General features: G+C 47.4%; 1 pseudogene; it reads right to left on the minus strand.

Moving 5' to 3' along the window:
- The window catches only part of LOC149327226 (uncharacterized), a 60447-nt pseudogene that overhangs the window by 10640 nt on the left and 34057 nt on the right, over positions 1 to 15750 (minus strand).

A 15750-nucleotide genomic window follows, 5' to 3' on the forward strand; every position in this document is an offset into this window, starting at 1 on the left:
TCTTCTGTTTGGTTTGGTTTATTGGGGTTTAACGTACCGAAGTAACTCAGGCTATGAGGGACGCCGTGGATGTCAATGAGTAATTACTACCTTATTACAAATCTACTCCACCTTGGCGAATTCCCCTAAACATTTGACCAACACTGTTCCCACTTCGAGTTATTGATCAATTCGCTCTCGCCCTACCATAAGCTTGCCGTCCCGGTTGGCTCAATTGGTAGAGCGACTGCTCCGGTGTAGCGGTGGTCCGGGGTTCGAACCCCGGACCGGGACGAATTTTTCTTTAACTGCGAAGTTTCAGAGAAAGCTGTATAGCTTTCCTTTGTAGCCGTATGGCTGCGCTTGGGTGGATGTCAATGAGTAATTACTGCCTTATTACAAATCTACTCCACCTTGGGGGATTCCCCTAAACATTTGACCAACACTGTTCCCACTTCGAGTTATTGATCAATTCGCTCTCGCCCTACCATAAGCTTGCCGTCCCGGTTGGCTCAAATGGTAGAGCGACTGCTCCGGTGTAGCGGTAGTCCCGGGTTCGAACCCCGCACCAGGACGAATTTTTCTTTAACTGCGAAGTTTCTGAGAAAGCTGTATAGCTTTCCTTTGTAGCCGTATGGCTGCGCTTGGGTGGATGTCAATGAGTAATTACTCCCTTATTCAGTTGTTTGCGGGCGCAAGTCAGCCCAACTAAAGAGCTTCGTTTCCAAGACTGGTTGGTGTCTTCCTGACCGCTGGATTGCCGTCACTACAACGTGACAATATATATATATATATATATATATATATATATATATATATATATATATATATATATATATATATATATATATATATATATATATATATATATATATATATATATATATATATATATATTGTAAGATGGGTACTGGGATGGTTAGAGGTGCTGGGCGCCGGCGGTAGACACAGAGACACAGGCCGAGAGCAAACACACAAAGCGATGGCAATGCCGCTCCACACAACGGTCAGAAGTTCGTCGTCGTCTTCGCCCGAAGAGGAACTTCTACGTCTTTACAACTGCCCGCCGGGGATGAGTGGAGCCATCCTGGCGGCTTACGGCATAGGTGAGATGGCCGGGTCATAATACGGCTTTAGGCGCTGCACGTGAACAGTCTAGCGGCCGCTCCGGCGAAGATCAGGAGACGGCATCAGCGGTTCCACCACGTAATTAACAGGCGAGGTGCGTTCCACAGCTCGGCAGGGGCCGTGAAACTTTGCAAGAAGTTTCGAGGAGAGGCCCGGAGTACTGGATGAAATCCAGAGCCACACAAGGCTACCAGAAGAAAATTGCGGGGACGTGTGATGGCTGTCGTGGCGGGATTTCCGACGGTATTGGGCCTCAGTTCTGAGAGAACGGGTGACATGGCGACACTCTACTGCGTGTCGTGCAGCTTGCGAAATAGGAGTACACTCAGATGCGTCAGGCTGGTATGGGAGAATAGTATCGAGTGGAGCAGAAGGGTGACGGCCGTAAAGAAGATAGAACGGGGAGAAGCCGGTAGTCGACTGCGTTGCGGTGTTGTAGGCGTACTTCACATACGGAAGGACGAGATGCCAATTCGAATGGTCTGATGAGACGTATATAGAGAGCATATCGCCGGGGGTACGGTTAAATCTTTCTGTAAGGCCGTTAGTTTGCGCGTGATAGGCAGAGCTTGTTCGGTGAATGATGTTGCATTTGCGGAGCAAGGCTTTGACAACTTCCGATAATAAAACGCGGCCTCTGTCACTCAGCAGTTCGCGCGGTGCGCCGTGGCGAAGAATGAACCGTCGCAAAATGAAGGAGGCTACGTAAGACGCTGAGGCGGATGGAAGGGTGAAAGCGCCTTAGTAACCTGGTCTTGTATAGCGTGTCGAAGAGCCGGGGCCAAATAAGGCGGCGCCTGTTGAGGGCTAGACAGAAGAGAAAGTTGCCGAGCTACCACTTCACGGACGAAATCTTTGATTTGCTGCGGCATAGAGGTGTTGTCAGCTGAAGGAGCCAACCCAGAAAGCGATTCAACCTGGGCTTGGTGTTGCCGAGTCAATAACCGCTGTTTGCGCAGCTCCTCGAAGCTCTGGCAGAGCGTGAACACTTCCTCAACGGTGCGCAAGTCGCGGGCTAATAGCATCTGAAAGGCATCATCGTCGATACCTTTCAAGAAGTGTTTTATCTTGTCGGCTTCGGACATGTTCGCACTGACGCGTTTGCATAAGTCAATGACTTCTTCTATATAGCTGGTGAAGCTCTCGCCGACGTGCTGCGAGCGTTCACGGAAACGCTGTTCAGCCCGAAGTTTCCGGACAGTGGGGCGACCAAAGACTCCGGCAAGCTACGTTTTGAAGGCCGCCCATGTTCGGATGTCTCCCTCATGGTTCCGATACCAGAGGTTAGCGACCCCCGTTAGATAAAAAATTGCGTTCACCTTCGTATCCTCGTCCCATCTATTGTACAGGCTCACCCGTTCGTATGACCCGAGCCAGTCTTCCACGTCATTCTCATCGGCTCCGCTGAAGATTGCCGGATCTCGCTGGCGTAGGGAGCCGGCACAGATGAGAGCTGGTCCCGTTTGCACAGATTGATTTTGGGCGTCTTGTGGCATTTCAAGCGTGGGAAGAGTGCGGCTACGGAGCTCCACGGTGGATATTTCTACCCGGCGACTCCACCAAATGTAAGATGGGTACTGGGATGGTTAGAGGTGCTGGGCGCCGGCGGTAGACACAGAGACACAGGCCTCGTAGACACAGAGGTCGAGCACCGAGAGCGCACACAAAGCGATGGCAATGCCGCTCAACACAACGGTCAGAAGTTCGTCGTCGTCTTCGCCTGAACAGGAACTTTTTCGTCGTTACAATATATATATCTATATATATATATATATATATATATATATATATATATATATATATATATAGATATATATATATATGGATCGGATCCCACCGGCGGCATGTGGTTGTTTTTTCTTCTGTTTTTCTAATCAATTAGCTTTAAGCGATAACATATTCAGTAATATTCTAAATTGATCAACACCACAAAATAAATAGATAAATTAAAAAATATCCCCTGTGCCCCTTGGTTTCTGTGGCTGTTGGCTTCTGTCATATTTATAACGAGCCCCTCATTACCCTTCCCTTGTTTGCTTAATTGCTTAGCGAGCGCCTCGGTTCTCGCAGCCTTGGCGCCATAGGAAGCATAAGAGGGTTCTCACGCAGCTTCCAGCCTCTCCGTTCGATGACGTTCTACGTCGCACCTGCGGTAACTCAGGACGTTCTACGTCCGCCGCTTATGAACGTGGGTGACGCTGATGAACACTCTCAAGGTTAGGTTACTTGTAAACATAAATACCCCCGAAAGCAGAAGGTTTGACAGCCGTCGCCGTAGCTCAGAGGTAGAGCACCGGGCGCGTAATTCGGAGGTCGTGGGTTCGGATCCCACCGGCGGCATGTGGTTGTTTTTTCTTCTGTTTTTCTAATCAATTAGCTTTAAGCGATAACATATTCAGTAATATTCTAAATTGATCAACACCACAAAATAAATAGATAAATTAAAAAAAATCCCCTGTGCCCCTTGGTTTCTGTGGCTGTTGGCTTCTGTCATATATATATATATGTGTGTGTGTGTGTGTGTGTGTGTGTGTGTGTGTGTGTGTGTGTGTGTGTGTGTGTGTGTGTGTGTGTGTGTGTGTGTGTGTGTGTGTGTGTGTGTGTGTGTGTGTGTGTGTGTGTGTGTGTGTGTGTGTGTGTGTGTGTGTGTGTGTGTGTGTGTGTGTGTGTGTGTGTGTGTGTGTGTGTGTGTGTGTGTGTGTGTGTGTGTGTGTGTGTGTGTGTGTGTGTGTGTGTGTGTGTGTGTGTGTGTGTGTGTGTGTGTGTGTGTGTGTGTGTGTGTGTGTGTGTGTGTGTGTGTGTGTGTGTGTGTGTGTGTGTGTGTGTGTGTGTTTGTGTTTGTGTGTGTGTTTGCCTGTACTTTTCTTATTGACTTTAATTTTCATTCATTCTTAAACATGTTGCAGTACAAAAAAAAACTAGATTCGCTTATGAGTGGCGTAAAAGTAATATTGAGGATAACACTGCCGTGACAAGCGAACATTCCTTTCTTCTGCCATCTAGTGCACGTTTAAGAATAACGCAGCCCATACCAGATATAACCAGAACAAGAAAGTGGCTTCCACGCATGTACGGGTATAGCACAGTCCTGGTTTTGAGAATACGTACGATTTTCTGAAAAATGCGGCATTGCTGTTTAATTAGACAGTAACGATTATTTACCGTTAATATGTAATTCTTTTCCGCGTCATCTGGGGCGACGCCTACAGTTGAGACAGGCCTAAGCCCAGTCTGGCTGAGGGCTTTTATATTGTCCAGACCTTCGTCTTGACTGTTTTCCCAGAGAGGCCACTTATCAATTCCCAAGGAACCCAGAAGAAGATGGACTGCATGTGCGACTTCGCTTGTCTTAGTTTTATAAGCATCTGAAAAAAAAAGGCGGGGTTCAATAACTTCCAGTACTTAGAATATTGTGCTGTATACACATTGTGATATTGTTAGAGGGTACAAGTGGAAAATATTTTCCAAGAAGATCACTATATTTGAAATGCACCCGCGAGCTAAGTGCACGTACGATCAGATATGATGACATATTGGTGCTATTTAGCCGTCCTCTAAAGGAAACAAAATATAAGGTGTTTGAAGAGAGCCCGCTGCTAAGCTTTTCGGTGTAAAATACTATTTGTGCATAGTAACATAAGTGTTAGGAGAGCTCAGGAAATGGATGGGTTATGATAACTAGCAATTGGTTAATTGAATGTTTATACTGTTCTTAACTTTTGCTCATAGGCGCGCGGCTGCAATTTGAGATTTTTATTTGGCCATTCCGTATAGCCGGATCAAATTTTACAGTTTCAAAGCGCAATTATCGTAAGCACAGTGGCTGAATAAATTCTGCCAATTTCACCAGCGATTAGAACACCGAGCTCATGCAGTGCGTGTACAGTGACACCAACTTGTGCACTTCGTGGTTAACGTGCCAGATTAGCTTCTCTTCACGGCCTTAGTGTAAGCAGCTATTGTATTCCCGATGATGACTTCAAAGTGGTGGAATACTTTAGCATACCAGTCATGCACACGCTGTAGAGCTTTTGCGCCATTTCTTTCACACTCGTCTCTGGATTGCTGTCACCTCCTTGGACGTCCTCGGTGCCTTCACCTCTTGCGGTCGTTGCCTTCAAGATATCTTTAAAGGAAAATTAATGAATATATCACGTTGATAGCAGTGGTATTCTTACCCCGTTGAAATCAAAACCGTTAAATTTTTTCACTGCTTGCAGAGGTAAAAATCACTTTTGTACTTTTTGCTAACAAGTGATGCGTATTACTTTCCGCCGCGTGGCACGTGGCTATTTCGTCGTTTCCAAAAAATAGGCGGTTCACGGATTCTATAAAAAGCACTTACATGCCTCCAGATAAGACCGGTCTGCTCCGCATAAGCTCATAGGATACGTGACGATAGCAGGTAGAAAACATATTTGAATATGCTCGAATGCTACGTACACCTTTCGCTGCCTACTATTCATAGAAAATAATCGTTGCAATGACATTCAGATACATTCTGAGTGTAGCAAAGTCACTGAGAAAATTTCATTCAATAGAACTGGCGCAACGTTCTATATTTATGCCTTTAAAAGCAAATGGTGTGACTTTTACAAGTCACCGCCCATAGAAATATTGTCACAGATCGGCCCTTAATAAAAAGGGCTGGGCACAGGCCGAAAACAGAGAAGCAGATTCCCAGCTGCGACAGCGCGCGAGTCCCTCACTTCTTCGTCCTCTAGGCGCCGCCCAGGGACATCTGGCGGCATTATTCCCCGTCCCCCCCCAAAAAAGAAAGCAAAAACGTGGGCGCACTTTGAGCGAACGGGAGGAAAAAGCAAGTGAACAAACGGTCACGTGCCGCTCAACAGCTGCAGGCACAAATAAAGAAAACGCGGAAGAGGCGACGCCCGTTACTGCGTAAAGTAAGGCTTCATGCGCAGTACGTGCACGACCTCAGGCTGAGGTCGACGGCGCGAGCTTGGCAAAGTGCCATCGGGGAGGACCTCATACGTCACATCCGTGATGCGGCGCAGCACTGTGTACGGTCCAAAGTAGCGGCTCAGGAGCTTCTCGGACAGTCCTGGGCGACGTACTGGGGTCCATACCCACACTTTGTCGTCGGTGGTACTCTACGTGTCGATGTCGTTGGTTGTAGCGTTGTGCATCCGTGGCCTGCTGCCGTCGGATGTGCATACGGACCAGTTGGCGGGGTTCCTCTGCGTGCTGGGTAAACTCCTCGGCGTCTGACGTGAGTTCTTGGTCGGCAGGGGTGCACGGAAGCATGGCGTCGAGCATTGTTTGCACGTCACGGCCGTAGACGAGGCGAAACGGCGCAAACCGAGTCGTTTCCTGAAGCGCCGTGTTATAGGCAAACGTCATGTATGGGAGGATCTCGTCCCAGGTCTTGTGCTGTACATCGACGTACATGGCGAGCATGTCCGCTAAGGTTTTGTTGAGGCGCTCCGTGAGCCCGTTTGACTGCGGGTGGTATGCAGTAGTCTTGCGGTGGATCGTGTGACTCAGCTGGAGCACCTCGTGCAGGAGCTGCGCTGTACACGCAGTGCCTCTATCGGTAATTACGGAGGACGGGGCGCCCTGTCGTAAAACGATGTGGTGTATGAAGAAATGCGCGATTTCAGAGGATGTACTGTAGAGGATGTAGAGGATGTGCGTGGCACCGCCTTGGTTTCCGCATAGCGCGTCAAATAATCAGTCACAACTATGATCCACTTATTGCCAGAAGATGATACAGGGAACGGGCCCAGGAGATCAATGCCGACTTGGTCAAAAGGTGCGCGAGGTGGATCAATTGGATGGAGCAAACCTGCAGGCTTTAGCGGTGGCGACTTACGACGCTGGCACTCACGGCAACCTCTGATGTAGCGGTGGATGGTCGCTGCAAGTTTAGGCCAATAATAGGCCTGACGCACTCGAGCGAGCGTGCGTGCAAATCCCAAGTGGCCAGAGGTGGGCTCATAATGACACGCGGAAAGGATGTCGTCGCGGAGGTCTGATGGCACGACTAGAAGGTAGGTCCGGTCACCGTTGCTTGAGTTTTTCTTGTAGAGTACGCCATTGCGAATGCAAAAAGAGGACAAGTGGCGGTAAAAAGGTCGAGGTACGTTGGAAGCATGGCCCTTGAGGTGATCCATGACAGACCGCAGATCAGCGTCAGCACGCTGCCTTGTTACCAAGTCCGAGCTGCTGATCACACCTAGGAAATGATTGTCATCCTCTGTGCCGTCATCAGCTTGCTCGACGGTGCGCGCGAGAGTGTATCTGCATCTTCGTGATTGCGTCCGGACTTATAGACAATTGTATAATCAAATTGCTGAAGGCGAAGGCTCCAACGTGCTAGGCGGCCTGATGGGTCCCGGAGACTGGTCAGCCAGCACAAGGAATGGTGGTCTGTGACAACTTTGAAATGGCGACCGTAGATATAAGGCCGAAATTTCATCGTGGCCCAGTTGACAGCGAGGCACTCCTTTTCTGAGGTGGAGTAGTTTATTTCAGTGGGCGAGAGTGTGCGACTCGAATACGCAATCACACGTTCCACGCCTTCTTGATGTTGAACGAGGACGGCACCAAGCCCAATATTGCTACTAGCGTCGGTGTGTATCTCGGTAGCAGCCTCCTCATCAAAGTGAGCAAGCACAGGGGTAGTGTGCAGCCGTCGTCGAAGCTCTGTGAAAGCAGCCTGTTGCGCGGCAGTCCAGACGAACCGTGTATCTTCACGCGTTAAACGGGTCAGTGGTTCAGCGATGTTGGAGAAGTCTGCGATGAAACGGCGGTAGTAGGCGCACAAACCCAAGAAGCGCTTGAGCGCTTTCTTAGTAGTAGGACGGGGAAAGTCGGCTACAGCTGCAGTTTTCTCGGGATCGGGTCTTACACCGTCGGCGCTCACAACATGGCCGAGAAACTTGAGCTCAGTGTAGCCAAAGTGGCACTTCTCGGGTTTAAGGGTCAAGTCGGCCGATCGCAGGGCATCCAGCACGGTCCGAAGGCGTTCAAGGTGTTGGTCGAAGGTTTCTGAGAACACCACCACGTCATCTAAGTAAACTAGACAGGTTTGCCATTTGAGGCCAGCCAGGACAGTGTCCATCATGCGCTGAAACGTCGCCGGCGCTGAGCAAATGTCGAAGTGCAACACGTTAAATTCATATAGGCCGTCGGGTGTGATGAATGCAGTTTTTTCGCGGTCTCGTTCATCAACCTCAATCTGCCAATATCCGCTCTTTAGGTCGATCGACGAAAAATACTTGGCGCGGCGAAGTCTGTCGAGTGAGTCGTCGATGCAAAGCAGCGGGTAGACGTCCTTTTTCGTTACCGCGTTCAGCTTACGGTAATCAACGCTAAAGCGCAATGTCCCATCCTTCTTCTTTACCGGAACAACAGGCGATGACCACGGGCTCTTAGAAGGCTGAATAATGCCGTCTGTAAGCATCTCCTTTACCTGCGTTTGGATGGCGTCGCGTTCCTTCGGGGAAATGCGTTACGGCTGCTGTCGTATGGGGCGAGCATCATCGGAAGTGATGATTCGATGCTTCGTGACCGCCGTCTGCCACACTTTCGAGGAGGATGCGAAGCAGGTTTTGTATTGGAGCAGGAGGGCCCGTAGGTCGCGCTGTTGAGTCGCTGAGAGCCCGGAGCTAATATCTATGGGATCCAGGGACGTGTCCGGATGTACCATGGCCTCGGACGCAAAGCACCCAGTAACATCGGCCAATTGGTCAGCCCACGCGATGGTAGTAGCTCGGAAAAGGCGACTTGGTTCGTTCGTAAAATTAGTAATTAGGAGCTCCGACCGACCGTTATGGATGTGGACAAGGCTTCGGGCCGAGCAAATGCCATGTCTCAACAGCAGGGAAAGGTTGCCCTCGGCGACTGCAGGTCCATCACATAGCCCATCATCGCATTCGACGCTGGCAAAAACACTGGCGCGCGGCGGGATCAAAACAGTCTCAGTGGAAATAGGAAGGGCGAAGCTGCGTTGGCGAACGCCGGAGGCATCGTCGGCTTTCGCTGTAGAAAACGTAACCGTTCTGTTCCGCAGGTCGATAATGGCACCATTCTCACGGAGAAAATCTACGCCCAAAATCAGGTCTCAAGAACAGTTGCGGAGCACCAGGCAGCTAACTATGAACGTCGAGTCGGTGATCTGGACCCTAGCCGTGCACTGTCCAAGCGGAGTAATGATATGGCCCCCCGCCGTCCGGACCTGCACGCCAGAGCAGGGAGTCGTAACTTACTTCAGAAGCGCTGCCAATTTGCCGCTAGTAATTGAAAACTCAGCTCCTGTGTCCACCAACGCGCTAATGCTGTGACCGTTGAGAAGCACGGGTATGTCGAGTGAGAATCGCTCCTTTAGTTCACCTGTGGTCGTCGACGTCGACAAAGCTCTATCTTCGGATGTCGGCGTCGTCAGGGGGTCCTTACAGCATCGATATCCAGCGACCACGCCCCCGTAGGTCGCTGTCTTCAGTTTTCCCGGCGAGGACTGGGCGAGCGGTCCGCTGTCGCTCGCGAAAAGTTCTGCGGATTCGGTGAAAATGATGACCGGCGAGGGGACGGTGATCGGGACTGACGGCGCGCCATGGACCACGTGGGTTGCTGCATCACGTACTCTTCAATCGCAGGGGGCCGTTGGCCAAATCGGGGTCTTGGCGCATCAGAGGAAAAACCCTGCAGGCCAAGTTCACGATATGGGCACCGCCGGAACAGGTGACCGGGCTCCCCACAATGAAAGCACAAACGTCGTCGGTCAGGGCCACGCCAGACGTCCGCTCTGCGCAGGGATCGTCGGTCACTGGGGACGTGCTGCACGGGCTGCATGGAGGGTAGCGGGACGTCGTGATGGGTTGGAACAAACGCCGTTGCATTTGGGGCAGGGCGTCGTAAAGCGTCAGCATACGTCGGGCGGCAGTAGTCCGTCTGGATAGGCTGTGTAAATGCCGCTGGATTCGGGGCAGGGCGTTGCAGAGCTTCAGCGTACGTCGGGCGGTAGTAATCTGGCTGTACTGGCTGTGGTTCGCCGCGTAGTAACTGAGGCCTGATAGCCTGCTGCACCTCGTCGCGGATAAAGCCCATAAGGGAGCTGGCCGTGGGCTGCGACGTACCACAGATCTTCTGCAGCTCCTCACGGACGACAGTGCGGATCATGTCACGGAGGAAGTCGGTATTGGTGTTGAACGCCGGGAGATACTCCGTAACAGAAGCAGCAAGGACTGGCCGGTCGTACGCGGTGGAACGCTGCCGGAGGACCTGCTCCATTGTGACAGCCTCTGCTAGAAACTCCGCAACAGTGATTGGGGGGCTGCGCACGAGGCCGGCGCAGCCCCTTCAATATCGCCGCCCGGGGACACCTGGCGGCATTATAAGAGCGTACCAGGAAACAGGCGGCAAGGCACACTGAGAAGAAATATACAAGCTACTCAGGCCCACAACGGATAAATAAAGTATTGTCCTAGAAAGGTGCAACTTCTTAGGAATATTGCACCCGTAAGGTCTATGCAGTTAGGGCAAAAAAAATGCATTTCTCATTAAAACTCTATCTTGCATTACCTGCATACACATATGCTTTTAAACATCTATTCGCGCAATAAGAATGCACCGAATATCGATAGTTTTTTCCTTTGATAAAAACACTCTGCTGAGGATAAAAATAAAAGTGCCCCCACAGTGGCTCAGTGGTTATGGTGCTGGGCTGCTGAACGCAAAAGAAGCCGGTTTGATCTCGGCCGTGCTGATTGCAGTTTGATGCAGGCGAAATGCCAGAGGCCTGTGTAGTGTGCGATGTCAGTGCACGTTAAAGAACCCCAGGTGGTCGAAATTTCCGGAGCCCTTCACTACGGAGTCCCTCTTAGGCTCAGTTGCTTTGGGACGTTAAATCCCATAAAGCAGAAAAAATACAAGGAAAATTGCTAAGAGGAGACTGCATTTATATTTTGGGAAAATCAAGCCGAAAAAATTACGGAAGGCACTTAAGACTTCTTTCCTTCTTTCTTTCTTTCTTTCTTTCTTTCTTTCTTTCTTTCTTTCTTTCTTTCTTTCTTTCTTTCTTTCTTTCTTTCTTTCTTCCTTTCTTTCTTTCTTTCTTTCTTTCTTCCTTCCTTTCTTTCTTTCTTTCTTTCTTTCCTTCTTTTTTTCTTTCTTCCTTTGTTTCTCTCTTTCTTTCTTTCCTTCTTTCTTTCTTTCTTTCTTTCTTCCTTTCTTTCTTCCTTCCTTCCTTCCTTCCTTCCTTTCTTTCTTTCTTTCTTTCTTTCTTCCTTTCTTTCCTTCTTTCTTCCTTTCTTTCTTCCTTCCCTTCTTTCTTTCTTTCTTTCTTTCGTTCCTTCTTTCTTCCTTTCTTTCTTTCTTCCTTTCTTTCCTTCTTTCTTCCTTTCTTTCTTCCTTCCCTTCTTTCTTTCTTTCTTTCTTTCTTTCGTTCCTTCTTTCTTCCTTTCTTTCTTTCTTCCTTTCTTTCCTTCTTTCTTTCTTTCTTTCTTTCTCTCTCTCTTCCTTTCTTTCTTTCTTTCTCTCTTCCTTTCTTTCTTTCCTTCTTTCTTTCTTTATTTCCTTCCTTCTTTCTTTCCTTCTCTCCTTCTTTCTTTCGTTCTTCCTTTCTTTCTTTTTTCTTTCTTTCTTTCCTTCCTTTCTTCCTTTCTTTCTTTCTTTCTTTCGTTCTTTCTTCCTTTCTTTCTTTCTCTCTTTCTTTCTTACTTTCTTTCCTTCTTTCTTTCTTTCTTTCTCCTCTCTCTCTTCCTTCCTTTCTTTCTCTCTTCCTTCCTTTCTTTTCTTCTTTCTTTCTTTCTTTATTTCCTTCTTTCTTTCCTTCTCTCCTTCTTTCTTTCGTTCTTCCTTTCTTTCTTTTTTCTTTCTTCCTTTCCTTCCTTTCTTCCTTTCTTTCTTTCTTTCTTTCTTTCGTTCTTCCTTTCTTTCTTTCTTTCTTTCTTCCTTTCTTTCGTTCGTTCTTTCTTTCTTTCTTTCCTTCTTCCTTGCTTTCTTCCTTTCTTTCTTTCCTTCTTTATCTCTTCCTTCCTTCCTTCCTTCCTTTCTTCCCTTCTTTCTGTCTTCCTTTCTTTCTTCCTTTCTTTATTCCTTTCTTTCTTTCTTTCTTTCTTCTTTCTTCCTTTCTTTCTTTCTTTCTTTCTTTCTTTTATTGATGTCCATTTTAACAAAATGGAGGAGGCCGAGGTAAAAGCTGCGACAGTGCAGCTTGAAAGGCCCTCGACCCCCTTTAGCAGCGCGGAGAAGCACAACATAGAAAACAAAACATACACAGGTCACCTGTCCCGGAAAAACAATCACCCAGATATACATGGAAGATAAGATAGAAAAGAACTCTTACAGCACACTACGTAATCGGTCAACACCAAATGAACTCAAGAAAGTCTCAAAATTTGAGGGGCTCATTTGTTCGATACTGATGCCATTTTCATTAAGAGAATTTATTAGGTGCGGTAAATTTTTCTCAAGCATTTGTTTACTACAAGTTGTCCGGTGCGTTTTAACCTCCCAGTTTTTAGAGTGACGCGTACTATAAGCGGGCACGCTTAAACGCAAATTAGCGATGTCAGGTAATATAGAATTATGTTTCTTTATAACAAAATAGAATTCACGCAGGAGTCGATATGTGTAAATATCTCGAATTTTTTTTTTTTTACGTTATATCTCTGGAAGAGAGGGTCACTATGTTCAGTGTAGGATGCACTGGCAATAATGCGTAAAGCCTTTTCTGCATGGTGAAAATATTGTTAAGATTTGATTGAGTCCTTGTACCCCATACCAAAACCCATAGTTAATGTGCGAGGCAAAGAGCGCATTATAGAGCAGTAGTTTAACAGAAGTAGGAAATATATATCTATGGTGATTTAACGTACCAACTGTACTGCTGAGCTTCTTCAAGACTAAATCTGTGTGGTCGTCGCATTGTAAGCGGTTCGAGAAGGTTACACCGAGAATTTTGAATGTATTCACGACCTCAATATGCACAGACAAGTACGTTATACTATGGTTCTCTGGGATTTCTCTACCCTGGGTACGAAAAATTATTGCTTTGGTTTTGTTGCAGTTTAGCTGCAGACAGTTGTTTTTCGACCAAACAGAAAGTCTTTCAAGAAGGTCATTCGCCCTTATAATTAAATCTGTGTAACTGGAAGACGATAGAAAAATTCTAGTGTGGTCAGCATACTTTACAAATTTTGCTTCTTTGTAAATACATACGAAGTCATTAATATAAAGACTGAAAACTAACGGCCCGAGAATATTTCCCTGTGGTACAGCTGAAATTATCTCCCTGGTTTGCGACCTGACTTCATTTACTGAAACAAATTGGTGCCTGCCTTGTAAATAAGAGGATAGTAACGCAAGAGGTGTGCCCCTGATACCATATCGTTCTAGTTTACTGAGAAGGATGCTGCGAACGATATTGTCAAAAGCCTTCGTGTAATCAGCAAATGTACCATCAGTAAGCAATTAATTTTTGAAGTTTCTTAATAAGTACTCTTTATGAGCTAAAAGTGCCAGTTCTGTTGACTTAATTTTTTGATAGCCATACTGAGCTCCAGTTATGAGCTGATGTTTGCTACCAAATGATAGCATCCGAGTGAGGATGATTTTCTCTAGTGCCTTTGAAAAAACTGGGAGGATCCATATTAGGTGGCAGTTATTTATGTTCTGCTTGTCACCTTTCTTAAAAATCGCTGTTACTCTTGCAGTTTTCATTCTGTCGGGAGAAACACAACAAGATATTCACAAGTTGTACACCAAAATGGGAGCGATTTCATGTACTGTATACTTAATAGGGCACATTTGCAGCTCACCCACGTCGCAGCTACGCGAATTTTTAAAGCTTAAGTAAACGGAACACACCTCAGCGACATCAGTTGGCACGAAAGAAACTGACGCGCTGTTTCTTTCGCGCTTTGAAGGCGAAAGCATTAATTTTATCTGGTTTTGTACTCTTTTTCCTTCCTTTTTAATGGCACACCTACAATGAGCATACAGTCGTAAGGCAATGCATATATAAGGATCGCCTTTATCCATCAAGAAGCAAAGCTGTTTTCTTGGCGATCGATCAATGAAGCAAAAAAAAAAACGTGTTTTGGCCTCTGCGCTCGCTTTGCAATATGAAGGTATTCCGTTCAGATAATGTGACGAGTTACTAAGTAAACGGCTAGAATGAGGTTAAAGCATAGCTCGCTGTGTCGGAGATGTCACGGGCAACTAATATGCCCAGTTTTGACAATGCTAAAAGCGCCTCTTTGTTTACTACTGGGAAACGGCAGTTCGACTGCCGTAATTAATAATGGCGGTGTGCAGCCTGTTGCGCGCGGTGTCAGTGTTTTGTGCATCCCTCAGTTTATAACAGCCTCAGCTGAATGTTTAATATTATGGATTATATTATATGTTTTGCTGATCATATACTGAAAGCAAGAAGTAGAGGTGCAATAAGTGACACATACCAGAAAGACTGATAATTCCTCTGAAACGGCAGGAAAATATCAAATACATTTTGTGCTGTAAATAAGCGCCTACTTCACTGTCCTTTTGGGCGCACCCGTATAGAGAGAGAAAGATGCACGGAAAGGCAGGAGGTTAGCTACGCGACGGCCAGTATGCTACCCTACCCGTGGGTTTTGGAACGAAGGGAGAGATAGAAAGGGGAGGTAGGCAAAAGAGGTCACTTTTCCACGTGTCTGTTGGCTGTTACTTAAGTATACACAGGGCACACACTGAAAGTTCACAAACTTGCACTCAGTCCTGAGTCCTTCAGCAACTTCAAAAATGCCTCCAAAGCTGTCCTCTGCGATGAATCTTTAGTACAGTGGTCCAGAATTGTGGCTTCTTAAGGGGCCGAGAACCTAAGCGGCGGAGCATTGCATCCCGCAGGACATGCTCATGATCAATTTGGGGGCAGTCTCAAAGTAGGTGCTCAATTGTCTAGTCGCACCCGCAGTTCTCAATTGCAGGAGAGTGTGCCATTGCAATTAAGTGGGAGTAAGCATTTGTAAACGCCACTCCCAGCTACAGGCAACACAAGAACGTAGCGTCGCTGTGGGAGAAGCAGAACGGAGGATTGAGTTGAAGTAATGGGTCGAAGCGCTGTAAACGTCGTGCGGAGTTTGCACGGGTAGACCATGACGCTAAAATCTCATTTCGGCCAAGCACTCGCAGATGTCACACAGTGTCTCACTCGCTGATGTCGGAGTAGCATATGGACAATGTTGGTACTGCGGTGGGCCGGTCGAGATGCAGCGCCAGCTGCGGCTTTTCCGACGTTGCCACTGTGACCTGTTAGGGCTTGGAAGATGATGTCATGACCGTCTTCCAGTGCCTGTGTTTAAGATGTTTTATCTCCGATTCATGAGACAATGTACGGCAGCTTTTGAATCGCAGAACACATCCCATTTGTGGGATGTACGAGCACTGATGTATTGCATAGTCGCATTGAGAGCGGCCCATTCTGACCCGGTGGAGGTTGTCCGACGCAAAATTAGCTGCTTAATACTGGCCTGTGTCGCAGGAATGACCGCGGCGCAAGCTGTAATTGTACAACGTATACGTAGACATGAATGCAGTCACTATTCGGCGGGGAGTAGGTAGTGTGTCAAGTGTTTAAGGTCCGGCGTCGATAAGTTCGATTTTTCGCTATCCCCGGAATTGTAACGCGCACACATG

This window comes from Amblyomma mixtum, chromosome 10 (assembly GCF_055824585.1).
Source record: "Amblyomma mixtum isolate Tamu chromosome 10, ASM5582458v1, whole genome shotgun sequence".
Taxonomy (NCBI): domain Eukaryota; kingdom Metazoa; phylum Arthropoda; class Arachnida; order Ixodida; family Ixodidae; genus Amblyomma; species Amblyomma mixtum.